This window comes from Somniosus microcephalus, chromosome 5 (genome assembly GCF_052327205.1).
Source record: "Somniosus microcephalus isolate GS21.2 chromosome 5, FLI_Smic_1.0, whole genome shotgun sequence".
NCBI lineage: Eukaryota > Metazoa > Chordata > Chondrichthyes > Squaliformes > Somniosidae > Somniosus > Somniosus microcephalus.
In genome coordinates, this window is record NC_140991.1 from 105255300 (window position 1) to 105275586 (window position 20287).

At 47.0% G+C, this 20287-nt stretch overlaps 1 protein-coding gene across 1 annotated transcript in view; it reads left to right on the forward strand.

Annotated features, from left to right (window-relative positions):
* Nucleotides 1-20287, forward strand: part of LOC147117254 (thiamine pyrophosphokinase 1-like) — a 221674-nt gene that overhangs the window by 15555 nt on the left and 185832 nt on the right. The window lies entirely within an intron of this gene.

Consider the following 20287-nt stretch of genomic DNA (forward strand, 5'->3'; position numbering starts at 1 on the left):
GGAGTCACTACAGTGCATCCGCGAGGCTGAGAACTTCGTGGATAGCACGTTTCAGGAGGTGGAGCTGGTCATCCCGCAGCTTAAGGGTGTGCAGACAGAGAGGGAATGGGTGACCGCCAGACAGAAGAGGACCACCAGGCAGGTAGGACAGGAATCCTCTGAGTCATCTCGCTTGCTAACCAGTTTTCAGCTCAGAATACTGATGGTTCCTCTGGGGAGTGCAGCCAGAGCCAAGTCCATGACACCATGAGTGGCTCAGTTGCACGGGGGGAGGAGGAAGAAGAGTGGAAGAGCAATAGTCATAGGGGATTCGATAGTTAGGGGAGCAGATGGGCGTTTCACCAGCCGCAGACATAACTCCAAGATGGTATGTTGCCTCCCTGGTGCCAGGGTCAAGGATGTCACTGAGCGGCTGCAGGACACTCTGAGGGGGGAGGGTGAACAGCCAGATGTTGTGATCCATATCGGTACCAATGACATAGGTAGAAAATGGGATGAGGTTCAGCAGGCAGATTTTAGGGAGCTAGGAAAGAGATTAAAAAACAGGACCTCAAAGATACTAATCTCCGGATTAATCCCAGTGCCACCTGCTAGGGAGTACAGAAATAGGAGGATAGAGCAGGTTAATGCGTGGCTGGAGAGATGGTGCAGGAGGGAGGGCTTTAGATTCCTGAGGCTTTCCTGGAAATTTATAATGGGGAACAAGGAAATGGCTGAGCAATTAAACAAACACCAAAGCAAAATACTGCGGATGCTGGAAATCTGGAAAAAAAAATGCTGGAAATACTCAACAGGTCAGGCAGCATCTGTGGAGAGTGAAACAGAGTTAACGTTTCAGGTCGATGACCCTTCGTCAGAACTGGAAAAAGCTGGAAATCGAATAGGTTTTTAAGCAAGTGCAGGGGCAGGGAAAGGGGGCAGGGAGGAAAGAATTAAACAACCGCTTCAGTTCTGTCTTCATGGAAGAGGACACAAATATCTTCCCAGAAATGCTAGGAAACCAAGGGTCAAGTGAGAAGGAGGAATTGAAAGGAAATTAGTATTAGTAAAAAAATAGTGCTGGAGAAATTAATGGGCCTGAAAGCTGATAAATCCCCAGGGCCTGATAATCAGCATCCCAGAATACTAAAAGAGGTAGCCATGGATATAGTGGATGCATGGTTGTTATCTTCCAAAGTTTTATAGATTATGGAACAGTTCCTGCAGATTGGAAGGTGGCAAATGTAGCCCCACTATTTAAAAAAGGAGGGAAAGAGAAAACAGGGAACTACAGACCGGTTAGCCTAACATCGGTAGTAGGGAAAATGCTAGAGTCTATTATAAAGGGTGTGATAACAGGACACTTGGAAAATATCAACGGGATTGGGCAAAGTCAACATGGATTTATGAAAGGGATAACGTGTTTGACAAACCTACTGGAGTTTTTTGAGGATGTAACTGGTAGAATAGATAAGGGAGAACCAGTGGATGTGGTATATTTGGATTTCAGAAGCCCTTTGATAAAGTCCCACGTAAGAGGTTAGTGTGCAAAATTAAGCACATGGGATTGGGGGTAATATACTGGCATGGATTGAAAATTGGTTAACAGACAGGAAACAGAGAGTAGGAATAAATGGGTCTTTTTCGGGGTGGCAGACGGTGACTAGTGGGGTACCACAGGGATCAGTGCTTGGGCCCCAGCTATTCACAATATATATCAATGATTTGGATGAGGGAACCAAATGTAATATTTCCAAGTTTGCTGACGATACGAAACTAGGTGGGACTGTGAGTTGTGAGGAGGATGCAAAGACACTTCAAGGCGATTTAGACAAGTTGAGTGAGTGGACAAATATATGGCAGATGCAGTATAATGTGGATAAATGTGAAGTTATCCACTTCGTTAGGAAAAACAGAAAGGCAGAGTATTATTTAAATGCTGATAGATTGGGAAATGTTGATGTAAAGAGGGACCTGGGTGCCCTTGTACACCAGTCACTGAAAGCAAACATGCAGGTGCAGCAAGCAGTTAGGAAGGCAAATGGTATGTTGGCCTTCATTGCAAGAGGATTTGAGTACAGGGGCAAGGATGTCTTACTACAGTTGTACAGGGTCTTGGTGACACGACACCTGGAGTACTATGTGCAGTTTTGGTCTCCTTACCTAAGAAAGGATATACTTGCCATAGAGGGAGTACTGCAAAGGTTCACCAGACTGATTTCTGTAGAAGGGTTTTGACCTGAAATGTTGACTCTATTTCTCTCTTCACGGATGTTGCCTGGCCTGCTGAGTTTTTCCAGCATTTTCTGTTGATATTTCTGATTCCTGGGATGGCAGGACTGTCGTATGAGGAGAGATTGGGTCGACTAGGCCTGTATTCACTAGAGTTTAGAAGAATGAGAGGCGATCTCATTAAAATGTATAACATTCTGACAGGGCTAGACAGACTGGATGCAGGGAAGATGTTTCCCCTGGCTGGGGGGTCTAGAACGAGGGGTCACAATCTCAGGATACGGGGTAGGACATTTTGGACTGAGATGAGGAGAAATTTCTTCACTCAGATGGTGGTGATCCTGTGGAATTCTCTACCACAGAAGGCTGTGGAGGCCAAGTCACTGAATATATTTAAGAAGGAGATAGATTTCTAGACACAAAAGGCATCAAGGGGTATGGGGAGAGAGTGGGAATATGGTATTGAGATAGAGGATCAGCCATGATCATATTGAATGGCAGAGCAGGCTCGAAGGGCCGAATGGCCTACTCCTGCTCCTATTTTTCTATGTTTCTTCTAGGTTTCTTCTATGTTTCTTATTGGGACTGTTTCTGGGGGAGGTGGGACCTGTAGAAGCCGGACGGGTTGCACCTCAACAGGACCGGGACCAATAGCCTCATGGTGGGGTTTGCTAGTGCTGTTGGGGAGGGTTTAACTAGCTTGGCAGAGGGATGGGAATCTGAGAGTAGATTCAGAATGGAGAGAAGCAAAGCTGGAAATGGAAGGCTGAAAATTAGTAAGCGAGTTTGGATGGCAGAGGAAACAAAGGCTAGAAAACAGACAACAAGGGAGTTTGGTAGTGCTAAATGGTATATTGTGGCAGAGCCACTGAGGGAATCTGAACAACTGTACAAAATTCCCTTTAACGATGTGTTAGCTACAGACTAAATCTGTACCATTGTATATACTGTTTTCATGTACAGTGCGCGGCCCCTTTAAGAGTGCGGGCAAACACGATGACGTCATGCCGCTAATCACGTGATCACCCAAACGCGGGAAAAACGTGATGACGTCATGACGCCATCCATGGGACCACCCTGGCAGTCCTCGTGGAGCCTCCGACCTGTTAAGACCTGTATTCATAGTTCTCTTGCATCAATCTGTTTAAACTTGTTAGTTTAACATTAAAAACCTTTTTGATTGATTGCCTGCGTCGAACTCTATCTCTAGATAGGAATTTGAACATTCCTACAATATACTTCAATGCAAGGAGTCTAGGGAATATAGCAGATGAGCTGAGGGCACAGAGAGACACGTTTGAGTATGATATTATAGCGTTTACTAAGACATGGCTGAAAGAAGGGCAAGAATGGCAGCTCAACATTCCTGGTTACAGGATTTTCAGACAAAATAGAGAGGGGGATAATAAAGGAGGAGGGGTCACAGTATTGATTAAAGAAACAATTACAGCTGTGAGGAGGGATGATATCTTAGAAGGATCATCCAATGAGGCCATATGGGTTGAACTGAAGAACGAAAAAGGGGCAATCACAATGCTGGGAGTGTACTATAGACCCCCAAGCAGTCAGAGGGAGATAGAAAAGCAAATCTGTAGGCAAATTTCTGAATCATCCATAAATAAGGCAGTAATAGTAGGGGATTTTAACTTCCCTAATATTAACTGGGATAAAATTAGTGTGAAAGGTATAGAGGGAGCAGAATTCTTAAAATGCATTCAGGAGAACTTTTTTAGCCAATATGTAGCAAGCCCAACAAGAGAGGGGGTGGTTCTGGATCTAGTTTTAGGGAATGAAGCTGGGCATGTGGAAAGGGTATCAATGGGAGAGCATATTGGTGGTAGTGATCATAATTCAGTTAGATTTAGCGTAGTTATGGAAAAGGACAAGGATAGACCAGGAATAGAAGTTCTCAATTGCGGAAAAGCTAATTTTACTAAGCTGAGATGTGATTTAGCCAAACTGGACTGGAGACAGAAACCTGACGATAAATCAGTGTCAGAGCAGTGGGAGGCATTCAAGGACAAGATAGTGAAGGTTCAGAGCAAGTATGTTCCCTTAAAGAAAAAGGGTGGGACTAACTAATCTAGAGCTCCCTGGATGTCAAGGGGCATACAGGGAAGGATAAAGGAAGAAAAGGGAAGCTTATGACAGATACCGAGGGCTCAATACTGCAGAAATCCTAGAGGAGGGGAAAATTAAAAAGGAAATTAGGAAAGCAAAGAGAGGACATGAAAAAAATATTGGCAAGTAAAATGAAGGAAAACCCAAAGATGTGTTATAAATACATTAAGAGCAAGAAGATAACTAAAGTAAGAGCAGGGCCTGTTAGGGACCATGAAAGTAACCTGTGTGTGGAGGCGGAAGACATGGATATGGTTCTTAATGAATACTTTGCGTCTGTTTCACAAAAGAGAGGGATGATGCAGAAATTGCAATCGGGGAGGAGGAGTGTGAAATATTAGATGAAATAAACATAGTGAAAGAGGAAATATTAATGGGTTTAGTATCTTTGAAAGTGGATAAATCCCCAGGCCTGGATGAAATGTATCGCAGACTTTTAAGAGAAGTAAGAGAGGAAATAGCAGAGGCTCTGACCATCATTTTCCAATCCTCTCTAGCTACAGGTGTGGTGCCGGAGGACTGCTAACATGGTACCGTTGTTTAAAAAGGGAGCAAGGATAGACCGATTAATTACATGCCAGTCAGCCTAACCTTGGTGGTGGGAAAATTATTGGAAAAAGTTCTGAGGGACAGGATAAACCTTCATTTAGAAAGACGAGGATTAATCCGGGACAGTCAGCATGGATTTCTTAAAGGAAGGTCGTGTCTGACTAACTTGATTGAATTTTTTGAGGAGGTAACAAGGAGGGTCGATGAGGGTAGTGCGTTTGATGTAGTCTATATGGATTTTAGCAAGGCTTTTGATAAGGTCCCGCATGCAGACTGGTCACGAAAGTAAAAGCCCATGGGATCTAAGGCAAAGTGGCAAGTTGGATCCAAAATTGGCTCAGAGGCAGGAAATAAAGGGTAATGGTCGAAGTGTGTTTTTGTGACTGGAAGGCTGTTTCCAGTGGGGTTCTGCAGGGCTCAGTATGGGGTCCTTTGCTTTTTGTGGTATACATCAATGATTTGGACTTGAATGTAGAAAGTATGATTAAGAAGTTTGCAGATGATACAAAAATTGGCCGTGCAGTTGATAATGAAGAAGCCCCTTGAGCCTGCTCCGCCATTCAATGCGATCATGGCTGATCATCCAAATTCAGTACCCGGTCCCTGCTTTCTCCCCATACCCCTTGATCCCTTTAGCCTTACGAAATATATCCAACTCCTTCTTGAATATATTTAATGTATTGGCCTCTACTGCCTTCTGTGGTAGAGAATTCCACAGGTTCACCACTCTCTGGGTGAAGAAATTCCTCCTTATTTCTGTCCTAAATGGCCTACCCCTTATCCTTAGACTGTGACCCCTGGTTCTGGACTCCCCGACCAGCGGGAACATCCTTCCTGCATCTAATCTGTCCAGTCCTGTCAGAATTTTATAAGTTTCAATGAGATCTCCTCTCATTCTTCTAAACTCCAGCGAGTACAAGCCCAATCGACCCAATCTCTCCTCATACGTCATTCCTGCCATCCCAGGTATCAGCCTGGTGAATCTTCGCTGAACTCCTTCCATGGCAAGAACATCCTTCCTCAGATAAGGTGACCAGAACTGCACACAATACTCAAGATGTGGTCTCACCAAGGCCCTGTACAACTGCAGCAAGACATCCTTGTTCCTGTACTCAAACCCTCTCGCTACGAAGGCTAGTGCCCGACTGCTATTTTAACCATGGGCGTGTGTGCGAAAGCAGTTGTAGCTTTTCTGCCAGGCCAACCCAGCGGGAACAGGAGTCGGGGCCAGGAGAGTCCCAAAGAGGTATGTTAGACTTTTTTTTCCACTATCCTTGAGGCCAGGAGGAACAGGAGTGCTCCTTCAGGCCCCAATAAGAAAGTGTCTGCCTTCCCTGTCCTGGATTCCCCACTCCCCTCAATCGCGAGGCCCTCTCAAAACCCCCTTCCCTCAAGCTACCTGAATGTTGGGGACCATTCCTTTGGTTCCCGGCAATGGCCTCTTGCCACCCGACATTGCGCTGCCACCCGCCGGCCAGTGTTCCTGCCTGTTTCGGATGGGAAACTCACCCGAAGCATGCAGTTGAGACTCAGGAGTTAAATTGTTCTAGACCTCGCGCTGCCCCACTGCTTTTCTGCCTGCCTGTGCACCAGCCCACCTGATTCCCACCCCAAGTTAAAATCAGGCCTCCGAACTCCAGACACTGTTTGACACATGTTTTGACAAATTGACCCAATCTTTAGTGGGGTTTTTTCTATCCATTGCCTAGAAATTATGACGTAAACATTCTAGTTATTCCTTGGAAAACTGAATGGAGTAGTCTAGGATGTTGGCTAAAAGGTATGATTCTGTGAGTATGACTGTCAGGCTGTTGCTTGACTAGTCTGTAGGATAGCGCTCCCAATTTTGGGACAAGTCCCCAGATGTTGGTGAGGAGGACTTTACAGGGTTGTCGTGTCTGGTGCCTAGGTCGATGCCAGGTGGTCCTTTCAGTTTTATTTTTCATAGCGGTTTGATACAACTGAGTGGCTTGCTAGACCATTTCAGAGGGCAGTTAAGAGTCAACCACATTGCGGTGGGTCTGGAGTCAGACTGAGTAAGGACAACACATTTCCTTTCCTAAAGAACATTAGTGAACCAGATGGGTTTTTACGACAATCCGGTAGTTTCATGGTCACTTGCTTTTTATTCCAGATTTTATTTAATTAACTGAATTTAAATTCCCCAGCTGCCATGGTGAGATTTGAACTCGGCCCAGAAATTCGGGTCGGGGGCTTCCCGCGGGTGCAAACCCCGTGCGTACTCACCCGTGGAGACACGAATTTCTGGGCCCTCATGTTTATGAATCATTAGCCCAGACCCCTGGAATACTAGTCCAGTAACATAACCATTATGCCACCATACCAAGGTATTACAGTTTAGACTGCCTCAATATGTGCACAATGAAATTCATGTTTTGGTACATCACATTTGTGGCTTTCTTCACTTTGCATTGGGAAAAAAATATAACAGTGAACATCCCTTGAAAACATTTGCATATTACTGCTTGTTATCAAAGTTTAATATCAATCTCTAATCTGTATTACACAGGAAAAAATACTATTTGCTATCAACATATATTTAGTTATGAAAGTCATAATTATTTTGTCTTGGTGTCCTAGAATCATCTTTTCAGGGAAGAATTTATGCAAGAAACCATTAATAATGTATACAATAGCAAAATACTGCGGATGCTGGAAATCTGAAATAACAACAGAAAATGCTGGAAAAACTCAGCAGGCCAGGCAGCGTCTGTGGAGAGAGAAACAGAGTTAACAATTCAGGTCTGGGACCCTTCATCAGAACTGGAAAAAGCTGGAGATGTAACAGATATTAAGCAGGTGCAGAGGCGGGGGTGGGGTGGGTGGTGGTGGGAGGGGAGGGGATGGGAGGAAGGAATTGAAGGAACAAACTGTGCTTTTGTAAGAGGCAGGAAAGATAAAATGTTGCAAATGGGAATGGCAAAATCATACAGCATGAAAAATGGGGGCAGGGGTTATAATTTGAAATTGTTGAACTCAATGTTGAGTCCAGAAGGCTATAAAGTGCCTAATCGAAAGATGAGGTGCTGTTCCTCGAGCTTACATTGAGCTACATTGGAACAATGTAATAGGCCGAGGACAGAGAGATCAGAGCGGGAGTGAAGCGGTGAATTAAAGTGACGGGTGACCGGAAGCTCAGGGTCACCCTTACGGACTGAACGGAGGTGTTCCGCAAAGCGGTCACCCAATCTGCGTTTGGTCTCCCCAATGTAGAGGAGACTGCACCGTGAGCAGCGAATACAGTATACTAGATTGCAAGAAGTACAAGTAAATCGCTGTTTCACCTGGAAGGAGTGTTTGGGGCCCTGGAAAGTGGGAAGGGAGGAGGTAAAAGGGCATGTGTTGCATCTCCTGCGCTTGCACGGGAAGGTGCCAGGCGAAGGGGAAGGGCTGTTAAGGGTGATTGAGGAGTGGATCAGGGTGTCGCGGAGGGAGTGGTCCCTTCGGAATGCTGAAAGGGGAGGAAGTGAGTGGAGTCAGAGGAGAAGGTATTCAATGTGAGAACAAGTTCACCCCAGGCAGAGGAGGTGGTGGATGGGGACTCACTTCCTCCAAATTAAAGGTGATGCTATGGGAACCCGCATGGGCCCTAGCTATGCCTGCCTTTTCATGGGATATTTGGAACATTCTTTGTTCCAGTCCTACTCGGGTCCCCTCCCTCACCTCTTTTTCCGGTACATTGATGACTGTATTGGTGCCGTTTCCTGCTCTCGCCCTGAACTAGATAAGTTCATTCATTTTACTTCCAATTTCTACCCTTCCCTCACCTTCACATGGTCCATCTCCGACTCTTCTCTTCCCGTCCTTGACTTCTCCGTCTCCATTTCTGGTGATCGGCTTTTGACAAACAGCCACTACAAGCCCACTGACTCCCACTGACTCCCACAGCTACTTGGACTACACTTCCTCCCACCCCGCTTCCTGTAAGGACTCTATTCCATTCTCCCAGTTTCGCCGTCTCCGCCGCGTCTGTTCTGATGATGCTACCTTCCATACCAGTACTTCCGACATGTCTTCCTTTTTCCTCAACTGAGGATTCCCCTCTACTGTGGTTGACACGGCCCTTGACCGTGTCCGTTCCATTTCCCACACTTCTGCTCTCACCCCTTCCCCTCCCTCCCAGAACCATGATAAGGTTCCCCTTGTCCTCACCTTTCACCCCACCAGCCTCCACATTCAACAGATTTCCGCCATTTCCACCACCTCCAACGTGATCCCACCACCAAACACATCTTCCCCCTCACCTCCCCTTTCAGCATTCCGAAGGGACCGCTCCTTCCGCGACACCCTGGTCCACTCCTCAATCACCCCTAACAGCCCTTCCCCTTCGTCTGGCACCTTCCCGTGAAAGCGCAGGAGATGCAACACATGCCCTTTTACCTCCACCCTTCCCACTGTCCAGGGCCCCAAACACCCCATCCAGGTGAAACAGAGATTTACTTGTACTTCTTGCAATTTAGTATACTGTATTCGCTGCTCACGATGCAGTCTCTACATTGGGGAGACCAAACGCAGATTGGGCGACCGTTTTGCAGAACACCTCCGTTCAGTCCGTAAGGGTGACCCTGAGCTTCCGGTCACCCGTCACTTTAATTCACCGCTTCACTCCAACTCTGATCTCTGTCCTCGGCCTATTACATTGTTCCAATGTAGCTCAACGTAAGCTCGAGGAACAGCACCTCATCTTTCGATTAGGCACTTTACAGCCTTCTGGACTCAACATTGAGTTCAACAATTTCAGACTATAACCCCTGCCCCCATTTTTCATGCTGTATGATTTTGCCATTCCCATTTGCAACATTTTATCTTTCCTGCCTCTTACAAAAGCACAGTTTGATCCTTCAATTCCTTCCTCCCATCCCCCTCCCCTGTCTCTGCACCTGCTTAATATCTGTTACATCTCCAGCTTTTTCCAGTTTGGTGAAGGGTCCCAGACCTGAAACGTTAACTCTGTTTCTCTCTCCACGGATGCTGCCTGGCCTGCTGAGTATTTCCAGCATTTTCTGTTATTATTTCATTAATAATGTATGTTAAACTTGGATGTTGATTCCATTGCAAATGCTGTTATGGTGGAGACTTGTGAAAACCAGCTTCAGTTTGCCAATAAAGAAAAGGTCCTCATGTTCTTAAAAGAGATTTGTTAATGGAATAAATGAGGCTGAAATAAATAGAGGGTTTCTTGATATCTGCAAACAATGAAGTGCATAAACAGTAATGCAGAAGTAATTCTCCAAAGTATTGAAATTATTCTGTCTTTAAATGTCTCCTTGCTTCAGAGAACTACAAACAATACTACAGCCACGCAAACCTGCCTCTTCATAAAACTAAAACTTGTAACTTATTTTAAGAGGTGTTAAAGCTATTCGCTTTAAATGTGTAAGTGTTCATAGAATAATAACACAAACCATAACCTCTGGTTGTAAATTTCAACAAAATAATTAGTTGAGTGAATACAGGCGCCACATAATGGATTTGAATATAGAATCTGCTCGTAAGGATTTTGGTTCTTTATTACTAAGTGCCTTGATTTTCTGACTTTTTGACAAAGCTCGTGATTTTAAAGAAGTGTAACAAATTTTTTTCAACAGTATTGTTGCTATGTTGCACATTTATGTTGATGACTTGGGAATTGAATTGTGGTGAACTAACCTGCAGCAATTGTTATTGCTTACACAACATAATTCACTATTTCATTTTGTGCCGAGGCTAAGATCTTTTATGCAACCTTTTCCTATAAATTCAGTCACTTAATTCAAATTAATTAACTGATAATTAAAATTTTTGTAAGCTCTAAATTCCTACTCTGCTGTTTATGTTGCTTAATTCAAATTATTGAATTTTTTAATGCAAAAAATGACTTTGAATTATCAGCAAGAGGCGAGATGATTTATTTGATTCAAGTTTGAGAACTTTGTGCTGACTTAATTAAACCACATAGGTAGCCATGTCATTTTTTTTTTCTGTTAATATTTATGGGTAAATCGTGCCACAATTGACCCACTTTTTGGTCCTCCATTTTTTTGGACCAATTTTTTCCCTCCTCCCTCTTCCTCTCCTAAATCATAGAATGTTACAACAAAGAAACAGGTCATTCGGCCCATCAAGTCTGCACCATTTTTTTCCCACGTGAGCCACCTCATGATCCCTTTAATCTTTTTCAAGCAACTATCTAAGTACATTGTTTTTTTTAAAAAAAATTATGGACTGTGCTTCAACAATGGTTTGTGACTGAGAATTCCACATTCTAACCAACCTCTATGTGCGTAATTCTTTTTGTGAATTATCTTAAGTTTGTGACTTTGCCATCGCACCAACAAGTGGAAAAAGCTATCACTATTTACTTCATCATAACACTTCATATCTATCAGATCATCCCTTAACTTTCTCATCTATACTGATAAAGCTCTAACTTCTCAAGTACTTTTTTTTAACTAACCCTTCATCCTTGGTAACATTCTAATGCTCTAATGCTTTCCGTTTTCCATTTTTTATTATCTTTCTTACATTGGGTGCCTAAAAATGTACACCATACTTCAAATTCTGCCTACATAAGGTATATAAGTTCAATGTGACTTCCTTCGTTTTGCATTCTACAAAACCAAGGATTCCATTTGCCATTTTTAAGACTTTATTTACTTGTGATGCCACCTCTATTCCATTGAAATTCTTATTATTTATGATTTATTCCTTTCCCTATTCTTATTTCCAAAATGTGTTAGTTCACATTTTTCCTCATTGAACTGTGTCGACCACCTACCTACTTATCATGCTAGCCGATCAATGCCCTCCTGGCATCTTTAATAATTTGCTATTCCCATCCCCCCAATCTGGTGTCATCAGTAAATTTCAAAATTATTCTCTCAATTCTTGAAATTCATACCATTTTGACTTCTGGGACTCTCTTTGCAGGACCTGTTTCCCATTCTTCCTTACATAGTGATATACCTATCAATTCATTCCATGAAAAGCGACGAGTTAAGATTGTAACTATAGGTTTTTATTGGCTAAATAACAGAGCCCACCCTCGTGGGTGATCGGTTCCAACAAGGAGGAATACCAGCCAGTCGATCACCTTTATACCTGGGCAAGCAGGCGGAGCCATGGGCGGAGTCAGCTGAGGTCAGCCCAGGTATAACAGCATGGCAAGAGGTAACCTTGTGTAGTGATACAACAGTGTAAACAGTGATAACCATAGTGTAACGATAGTGAACGATAACAGTGGTTTACCACATTCACCCCTTGTTTAAATTTGAGTCCGGCGGGGTGAAGTGTACTACCAGTTCTGGTATGTCAGTCTATCCGGAGGCCTCGTAAGCCTTTCTGATCGGCGCAGCAGCGGCGGCTGAGGTGCAGTATTCGAAGTTAAGGCTGGTGTCTGCGTGGTCGGCGAAGGCTCATGGGGTTCCGGCATGCCGTCTACCGGGGCTGGATTTGGGGGAGTGGTGGGGGGTAACGGTGGTGTCTCAGGGGTGCCCGAGGGTGCGAGGTCTCGCAAGGAGACTGTGTCCTCCCGCCCGTCTGGGTATGCCACATAGGCGTACTGGGGGTTGGCGTGCAGGAGGTCCACCCTCTCGACCAGGGGGTCCGTTTTATGGGTCCTCACGTGCTTCCGCAGCAGGACGGGCCCCGGAGAAGTCAGCCATGTTGGTAGCGAAGTTCCCGTAGTCGACTTCCTGGGGAAAACAAACATTTGCTCATGGGGGGTGGCGTTCATGGCAGTGCAAAGCAGTGACCGGATGGAATGCAGCGCTGCCGGGAGGACTTCCTGCCAGCGAGAGGTTGGGAGGCCCTTAGACTTTAAGGCTAAGAGAACGGCCTTCCAGACTGTCGCGTTCTCTCTTTCTACCTGGCTGTTCCCTCAGGGGTTGTAGCTGGTGGCCCTGCTTGCGGCAATACCTCTCGCTAGTAGGAACTGGCGAAGTTCCTCGCTCATGAAGGATGAGCCCCGGTCGCTATGTATATAGTTCGGGAACCCGAACAAGGCGAAGAGGTCGTTCAGGCATTTGATGACCGTGGTACTGGTCATGTCTGGGCAGGGGAAGGCAAAGGGGAAACGGGAGTACTCGTCAATAATGTTGAGGAAGTACACATTACGGTCAGAGGACGGGAGGGGCCCCTTAAAATCGATGCTCAAGCGCTCGAAGGGGCGGGTGGCCTTGATCAGGCTTGCTCTGTCCGGCCTATAGAAATGCGGTTTGCATTCGGCACAGGTTTGGCAGTTCCTGGTCATGGTCCTGACCTCCTCGATGGAGTAGGGCAGGTTGCGGGCCTTAATGAAGTGGTAAAGTCTGGTGACCCCGGGGTGGCAGAGGTCGTTGTGGAGGGTCTGCAGTCTATCAACTTGCGCGTTGGCGCATGTACTTCGTGATAGAGCATCTGGGGGTTCGTTCAGTTTACCAGGCCGGTACAAGATATCATAATCGTAGGTGGAGAGCGCAATTCTCCACCTCAAGATCTTGTCGTTCTTGATTTTGCCCCTCAGCTTGTTATTAAACATAAAAGCGACCGAACGCTGGTCGGTGAGGAGGGTAAATCGTTTGCCTGCCAGGTAATGCCTCCAGCGTCGTACTGCCTCCACGATCGCCTGGGCCTCCTTCTCGACAGAAGAATGTCGGATCTCGGGGCCCTGGAGGGTCCTTGAGAAGAAGGCCACAGGTCTCCCCGCCTGGTTAAGGGTTGCAGCTAGGGCGAAGTCGGATGCATCGCTCTCCACTTGGAAAGGGATAGACTCATCCACCGCGTGCATTGTGGCCTTAGCAATGTCTCCTTTTATGAGGGAGAAGGCTGCGCATGCTTCTGCTGTCAGGGGGAAGGAGGTGGACTTCATGAGGGGTCTGGCTTTGTCCGCATAATTGGGCACCCATTGGGCATAGTAAGCGAAGAGCCCCAGGGTTCTCTTCAGTGCCTTTTGACAGAGGGGAAGGGGAAGCTCCATGAGGGGGCGCATTCTTTCGGGGTCGGGGCCGATGACTCCGTTCTCTACTACGCAGCCAAGGATGGCAAGGCGCGGGGTGTTAAACACACATTTCTCCTTATTGTAGGTGAGGTTCAGCCGTTGGGCCGTACGGAGGAATTTCTCCAGATTAACATCATGGTCCTGCTGGTCGTGGCCGCAGATGGTGACGTTATCTAGATAAGGGAACGTGGCATGCAGCGCGTTCTGGTCAACCATCCGGTTCCTCTCCCTTTGGAAGACCGAAACCCCGTTGGTGACGCCGAAGGGAACCCTAAGGAAGTGGCAGAGGCGGCCATTCGCCTCGAAGGCGGTATACTGGCGGTCCTCAGGGCGGATAGGGAGTTGGTGATAGGCAGACTTAAGGTCGATGGTAGAGAATACCCGGTACTGTGCAATCTGATTGACCATATCAGATATGCGGGGAAGGGGGTATGCGTCCAGCTGGGTGTACCGGTTTATGGTTTGGCTGTAGTCGATGACTAGGCGGTGTTTATCGCCGGTCTTAACGACTACGACCTGGGCACGCCAGGGGCTGTTGCTCCTCTCGATGATGCCCTCCTTCAGGAGTCGCTGCACCTCGGAGCTAATAAAAGCTCTGTCCCCGGCGCTGTACCGCCTGCTCTTGGTAGCGACGGGTTTACAGTCGCGGGTGAGGTTAGCGAACAAGGAGGGGGGCGGGACTTTGAGAGTGGAGAGGCCGCAGGTGGTATGCGGCGGGCGGTTTAAAACCTGGTTGTAGACTGTGAGTGGGGGGAGGGGTCCACCGTATGCCAGGGTGACACTTTGGAGGTGGCATTGGAAATCCAGCCCTAGTAGGACGGCAGCGCAGAGCTGGGGCAAGACGAGAAGTTTAAAGTTTTTATATTCCGTGCCCCTAATCGACAGGGTCACCACACAGTAGCCGCTGGCGTCAGTTGAATGTGACTTTGACGCCATCGAGATCCGCTGGCGCGTTGGCCGGACAGTGAGGGAGTAGTAGCTCACCGTGTCTGGGTGAATAAAACTCTCCGTGCTTCCGCTGTCGAACAGGCAGGTCGTGGCATGGTCGTTTACTCCGATGTCCATCATAGACTTGGACAGATGATGCGGGAGGGCTTGGTCAAGCGTGACGGAGGCCAGTGTATGGCTGAGCGAGCTGCTGTAGTCTGCGGGCGGGGCGGTGGTCGGGTCTGGAGACAAGGTGGCGGTCGAGTGCGGTGAACAAAATGGCGGCGTCCACGAAGTTGAACAAAATGGCGGAGAAGATGGCCGCCCCCACAACTCACATGAGGCGATGCTGGCATCTGTTGCCTTGATTAAAGATGGCCGCCCCCACAACTCGCATGAGGCACTGCTGGCGTCAGTGGCTTTCCCCCTGCAGGCCTTCGCGAAGTGGCCTTTCTTTTGGCAGTCGGAGCAGGTCGCGTTCCTTGCAGGGCAGCGCGCCCTCGGGTGTTTCGCCTGGCCACAGAAGAAGCAGTAGGCGGCCCGATCGCGGGGCTCCGCTGCCGCAGCCGGTCCCGGGGGTGGCGGTCCCGATCGATTCCGGGACACCGACGCTGTGGTAGGTCCCAGGGGCGGCGGTGCGAGGGGTATTGTGGCCGGAGTTGGGCCCGAGTCCCAGGGTCGCGCAGCACTGTACCTGGAGTACGCCTCGAGGTCCCGATGGGCCACTTCCAAGGAGCGAGCGAGGATAGCAGCTGTTTTCAGGTCGAGGTCCTTTGATTCCAGCAGTCTTTCCCGTGAGTAGTCTGACCGAAGGCCTTTCACGAAGGCATCGTGGATATTTCCATCGGTATGTTCTGCAGCTGTTACGGCTTTAAAGTCACAGTCCCTGCCGAGTATTTGTAGCGCCCGTAAGAAATCATCAACCGACTCTCCTGGCTGTTGCGAGCGGGATCTTAGGAGATGTCTGGCATACATAGAATTTACAGGGCTCCGGTACTGCTCTTTCAGCAGGTTGAGGGCGTCCTCGTATGTAGCAAGGTCCCGGATGAATGCAAATACTTTAGGGCTCACCTGGGCGGTCAGAACTCTTAGTTTGGATCCCGGAGGCACGCCGGATTCTCCCAGGTAGGATTTGAAACAGCTCAGCCACTGTTCGAAGTCGAGGGCTGAGTTCGCTGCCTGTGGGTTTAGATCCAGGTACGGCGGTCGGCGGGCTCGCAGCCAGGCCGGCTGCTGTGGCTGTTGTAGCTGGCCGTTTGGCTGCTCCGATCCACTCATTTCAAAATTTAGCCAATAAAATTGATATACCTATCAATTCATTCCATGAAAAGCGACGAGTTAAGATTGTAACTATAGGTTTTTATTGGCTAAATAACAGAGCCCACCATCGTGGGTGATCGGTTCCAACAAGGAGGAATACCAGCCAGTCGATCACCTTTATACCTGGGCAAGCAGGCGGAGCCATGGGCGGAGTCAGCTGAGGTCAGCCCAGGTATAACAGTGTGGCAAGAGGTAACCTTGTGTAGTGATACAACAGTGTAAACAGTGATAACCATAGTGTAACGATATAAGCAGTGATAACCATAGTGTAACGATAGTGAACGATAACAGTGGTTTACCACACATAGTTGATTCCAACATGAGCTATGATTGATTCCACCTCCCTTTCCAAAACCACCTAAATATTTGCAATCTCTATGCTAAATTATTATATAGTCAACATCATTTATCTTTTCTCCTTATATCCTTACTAACTGCAGGTGATAACCAGCCTGAACTGTAAGTTTCAAACCAACTCATTGGTATAAACATTTTCTGCTTTTAAATACTGCCCAAGCAGTTATGGACTTGAAATACCGTCACCTCAATTCAAAAGAATATTGGCCTAGAAATTCACTAGCCTTAGCGCCGCTTTTGAGGCGCTAGAGGGACTAGCGCCAGAGTTATGGCCAGTTGAAAAATTCCCTGGGGCCCTAAAGCGGCGTTGCACCGGTAGCGCTGCGCCGGCACCGATGACGTCATCGGTGTGCGCAGCGTCCCGGTTGCCATGCCGACGGGCCCCAGCGCCGAAATTCAGTTGCGGCCGCCTCGCCCGTGGCAGCCGCAACTAAGACTCTGGCAACAGAGTCCAACATGTGTTTGCGCCGGCGCATTAAAGGCCCCGCGGCGGCCGGCCGCTTTCCCGCCGGCCGCCTGCCCGCAGCTCCCTCGCCGGACTTCTCCCCGCCCCCCCCCCCCGGAACAGATGCAAGCCCGGCACTTGTCCGAGGTGCCGGGCTCATTTTTAAACAGATTTGCGCGGGCCGCGGCCGGGTGCAGGCAGCTCCTCCTTAACGGAAGGAGGAGGCCTGCACTTCCCCAGCCTGCCGCACCGCATCGGGTGCCGCAGCGCCGGAATTGCGGCGATAAACGGCAGTTAGCGCCCTTTCCCAGGCGCTAAGACCCTTCAGTAGCGCCGGCCGCCGTTTGGGCGCGGCGCTACTGAATTTTTGGCGCGCGCAGGGGGACTTAGCGCCGGCACTAACTTCCGGCGCTAAAGCCCTGGCTAAGCCAAAACCCAATTTCTAGGCCATTATGTTTAAGGAGCCAGGAGGTAGTGCAAGGAATCCCTGAGAGTGTTGAAATGATGAACAGGTTTCAAATTCTGAATGTCTGTAACAATGACAACTCAGAGAAGCGCAGCCTTAATCAAAACCATGGCACCATGGAGCAAGTGCTTAACAAAGAGAAGGAAGTGAACTGCAGAAATGCAATAAAAGGAGATTCCAAAGTCGGAAATAACAGGTGCTATTTCTTTGACGAAGTAACAGAGAGGGTTGATATAGGTAGTGTGGTTAATGTTGTGCATATGGACTTTCAAAAGGTATTTGATAAAGTACCATATAATAGACTTATTAGCAAAATTTAAGCCCATGGGGTTAAAAGGGCAGTGGCAGTGTGCATCCGAAATTGGCTAAGGGACAGAAAGCAGAGAGTAGCAGTAAGCGGTTGTTTTTGAGACTGGAGGGTAGTATACAGTGGTGTCCGTCAGGGGTCGGTATTAGGACCACTGCTCTTTTTGATATATATTAATGACCTGGACTTGGGTATACTGGGCATAATTTCAACATTTGCAGATGACACAAAACTAAAACAATATAAACTAAATGGTACAATTTTAAAGGGGGTGCAGGAACAGAGACACCTGGCTGTGTACGTACACTAATCTTTGAAGGTGGTAGGACAAGTTGAGAAGTCTGCTAATAAAGAATTCAGGATCCATGACTTTATAACTAGAGGCAAAGAATACAAAATCAAGGAAGTTATGCTAAACCTTTATAAATCACTGGTTAGACTCCAGCTGGAGTATTGTGCCCAATTCTGGGCACCACACTTTAGGAAGGATGTCAAGGCATTGGAGATGGTGAAGAGGAGAGTTACTAGAATAGTACCAGGGATGCAGGACTTCAGTTACATGGAGAGACTAGAGAAGCTGGGGTTATTCTCCTTAGAGCAGAGAAGGTTAAGGGGAAATTTAATAGAGGTATAAAAAAAAATCATGAAAGGTTTTGATAGAGTAACTAAGGAGAAACTGTTTCCAGTGGCAGAAGAGTAGGTAACCAGAGGACACAGATTGAAGGTAAAAGTCATCAAGGGGTATGGGGAGAGAGCGGGAATATGGTATTGAGATAGAGGATCAGCCATGATCATATTGAATGGCGGAGCAGGCTCGAAGGGTTGAATGGCCTACTCCTGCTCCTAGTTTTCTATGTTTCTAACCAGAAGCAAGATGAGAAATGTTTTTACGCAGCAATTGTTATAATCTGGAATGCACTGCCTGAAAGGGTAGTGGAAGCAGATTCAATAACTTTCAAAAGGGAATTGGATAAATACCTGAAGGGGAAAAATTTGCAGGGCATTTAGAAAAGAGCAAGGGAGTGGAACTAATTGGATAGCTCCTTCAAAAAGCCTGGTATGGATACAATGGCCCTAATAAGAACATAAGAAGTAGGAGCAGGAGTAGGCCATACGACCCCTCGGGCCTGCTCCGCCATTCAATAGGATCATGGCTGATCCAAACCTAGACTCACGTCCACTTCCCTGCCCTCTCCGCATAACCCCTAATTCCCTTATCTGCTAGGAAACTGTCTATCTCCATTTTAAATGTGTTTAATGTTGCAGCTTCCGCATCTCTCTGGGGTAGCAAATTCCATAGATTTACTACCCTCTGAGTGAAGAAGTTTCTCCTCATCTCAGTTTTGAAAGGGCAGCCCCTTATTCTTAGATTATGCCCCCTAGTTCTAGTCTCACCCATCAGTGGAAACATCCTCACCGCATCCACCCGATCAAGCCCCCTCACAATCTTATATGTTTCGATAAGATCGCCTCTCATTCTTCTGAACTCCAATGAGTAGAGTCCCAACCTACTCAACCTTTCCTCATACGTCAACCCCCTCATCTCCGGAATCAACCGAGTGAACCTTCGCTGAACCGCCTCGAGAGCAAGTATATCTTTTCTTACATATGGAAACCAAAACTGCACGCAGTATTCCAGGTGTGGCCTCACCAATACCCTGTATAACTGCAGCAAAACTTCCCTGTTTTTATACTCCATCCCCCTTGCAATAAAAGCCAAGATTCCATTGGCCTTCCTGATCACTTGCTGCACCTGCATACTAACTTTTTGTGTTTCATGCACCAGGACCCCCAGATCCCTTTGTACTGTAGCACTTTGAAGTTTCTCTCCATTTAGATAATAACTTGCTCTTTGATTTTTTCTGCCAAAGTGCATAACCTCACACTTTCCAACATTATATTGCATCTGCCAAATCTCTGCCCACTCACTTAGCCTGTCTATGTCCTTTTGCAGGTTATTTATGTCCTCCTCACTCACTGCTTTCCCTCCCATCTTTGTATCGTCGGCAAACTTGGATATGTTGCACTTGGTCCCTTCCTCCAAATCGTTAATATAGATTGTAAAGAGTTGGGGTCCCAGCACTGACCCCTGCGGAACACCACTAGTTACTGATTGCCAGCCCAAGAATGAACCATTTATCCCAACTCTTTGTTTTCTGTTAGATAGCCAATCTTCCACCAATGCCAGTATATTACCCCCAATCCCGTGATTTCTTATCTTGATCAGTAATCTTTTGTGTGGAACCTTGTCAAATGCCTTTTGGAAGTCCAAATACACTACATCCACTGGTTCCCCTTTATCCACCCTGTATGTTACATCCTCAAAGAATTCGAGCAAATTTGTCAAACATGACTTCCCCTTCATAAAACCATGCTGACTCTGTCCTATTAAATTATGTTTATCCAAATGCTCTGTTACTGTTTCCTTAATAATGGACTCCAACATTTTGCCAACCACAGATGTTAGTCGAACTGGTCTATAGTTTCCAGCTTTTTCTCTACTTCCTTTCTTAAATAAGGGTGTTACATTAGCAGTTTTCCAATCTGCCAGGACCTTTCCTGAGTCCAGGGAGTTCTGGAAAATAATCACCAATGCATCCACAATCC